General features: G+C 47.6%; 1 pseudogene; it reads right to left on the minus strand.

Annotated features, from left to right (window-relative positions):
- LOC142917777 (28S ribosomal RNA) overlaps positions 1-2,500 on the minus strand; it is a 10,178-nt pseudogene that overhangs the window by 3,530 nt on the left and 4,148 nt on the right.

The raw sequence follows: 2,500 nt of genomic DNA on the forward strand, positions 1-2,500 counted from the left end.
ATGTGACCTTGCTAGCCTTCGTCAGCACTTTGACTTGATCACCAAGAGGGGTATAGTACGAAACTTTGTGCGAGGCAGCATCTGACAAGGTATTCTTTGAAAGCTCAAAACGGACGGTGACATCGATCACAACCGCCTCCTCATCTTTTGCAAACACGAGGTCAGGCTTTCTCATCTCTCCCGTCTCGGATATGAACCGTGGCTCTTTGTATACAGACCAGCCCAATCTAGCCGCTTCGTCTGCCAGAATGTTACTGATCTTGTTGTGTCGCGCAATTCTTGCTTTCTGTACTGCAGGACATTGACCGAGAATGTGCGAAAGGGACTCGAGTCTGGCAGAGCATTTCCTGCAGGAACGTAAGGCCCCATCTCTGCCTCTGTTCAAGCTTTCTCTTGTTGGGTAAATATTTGCCCTTAGTTGTAGTGCTGCGATAAAGAAGCATTGTTTAAAGCCGCACCATGGCCTCAACCAAGCATTACTGATTCTATCATGCGCAAAGTTTACAATGCCCCTTCCTTGAACCGGCTTTTCGCACCATCTCTGAAATTCATGCTCCCTCCAATCGCAGGGTCTCGGATATACAGGTTCTTTTGACACCGAGTCCCTGAGAACGAATGTTGGGATTGCATCACTGTCACCCCCTGCTCGTACCCACAAATTACGGTATTCTTCCTCCATACCATGCGAGGACACAATATTACGGGTGATAGCATCGGACGAGTTTGCTATACGTTGCAGCCTTCTAACTTGAACCGAAGGGATTGTTTTTTCCAGTTTCAAGATGGCAAGGCCTCCGTCTCGGGCTCTGGCATATAACAGTCCATCACAAGTTGAAGCGGGAAGGTGGAGCCATCCTTTTACCGCCTTTCTAATCTCTTGGTCCAACCCACGGAGAGTTGATTGCTTGCAGTCCGAGTGGTCTGCAGGATATAACAATCTGGGTAGGGCATAGGCATTGAGTAGTTCAACCTTCTGAGTTGGCTTCAGAGGCGCCTCATCGATTTTCGAGATCCATGTCTTTAGCTGACAATGTAGATCAGGCTGTATAGTGCCAGTCCAAGGGCCAATTTTCAGACCAAGGTATTTCGTTGATTCATCAGGTTGGATCATATGGACATCTTTATTTTTGATAGTCCATGGGTCGCAGTTGTTCACCGTATATGAATCTTTGGTTGGGCTTATCATGAAGCCCTGGCACTTTCTGGCCTGAACCTCCAATCCCGATAGCCCACAAAATGATTCCAAGATCGCTAGATTGGCGGCCATACCAACCCAAGATTCGCTCACCAACACCAAATCATCAGCAAACGCAAGAGCTGTCACGTGGTCGGTATCAATGGAGTACCCAACTCCGTGTGACTCTAGGGTGCATATCAAAGGGTCCATGGCAAGATTGAAGAGCAGGGGTGACATGGGGTCACCCTGTTTGACACCAACACGTATGCTAATTTCTCGAGTCGACTCGCCATTGCTTTTGAACGAGGTCGTACACCGATCGTAGGCGTTCTGGATGATGCCCACCACGTGTTCATCTACTTTCTTGTGCCTTAACACCCATAAAATATGAGCATGCGAAACCGAGTCAAAAGCTTTCGCTATGTCGATGAACATGACAGCCAACGGCCTGTGCAATTTCTTAGCGTGTCTCATAAGGTCCTGTAGCACCTTAAGATTTTCAGAGCAGCCAGATGCCGCTATAAAACCACGCTGCCTTGGGTTTAAGGGACAAGCACGAGCAAGACGTGCAGTCATTATTCTGGAAAATAATCTCAGAATCATTGAACCAATCGTTATTGGTCTCCAGTTCCCCAATTCTTTCAGCTTTTCATCATCCATAACCTTAGGAATAAGAATCGTCCTATTCTTTTTCAACTCTTTGGGAATAATTCCTGTAATCATCCATGCATTAAATAGGGCTGTCAGTGTCCGACCCTCGGGGTCGGCAGCACAGATTGCAGCCCTTGTTAGGCCATCTGGCCCAGCTGCTGACGTTGGTTTAATGGCCCGTATGGCAGTCTGAACTTCCTCCACCGAAATTAGGGGCTCAAAGTATTCGTTATTTGCAACACCTGATGACTTAAATTGGCCCAGGCCATTGAATGGCAACACCTTCTCCCATTTTTCGCAGTAAAAACGATATACATCTGCGTTCGGGATTCGGCATTCATGACGTTCAGTGCCATCCAGGACTAAGGACGCAAGAAGAGAGCGGTTCTTAAAGAAGAGCTTCTGGTGCTTCATGAAGCTTCCTCGTTTTTCCGCTCTCTTCTTCATCCAAGATCGTGTGGGTAATATCCTGGGTTTAATAATGTCGTTCTCGGGTTTTGAACGTTTGCCTTTGTTTTTCACCAATCTCATCGGACAAAGCATCAATGCTGTGGCAGTTTCTACGAGGGCATCATGTTGGCCCTCGCCGTTAAGCCAAGCCTTTATTGCCTCCATTGCAGGCTTTTCCAGGGTCCCAGAATTCTCATTCGTAAGCCGCTCAGCTGCTTGAGC

This window comes from Petromyzon marinus, unplaced genomic scaffold (assembly GCF_048934315.1).
Source record: "Petromyzon marinus isolate PM22_M1 ecotype Great Lakes invasive population unplaced genomic scaffold, UKy_Petmar_22M1.pri1.0 PM_G_Scaffold_52, whole genome shotgun sequence".
NCBI lineage: Eukaryota > Metazoa > Chordata > Hyperoartia > Petromyzontiformes > Petromyzontidae > Petromyzon > Petromyzon marinus.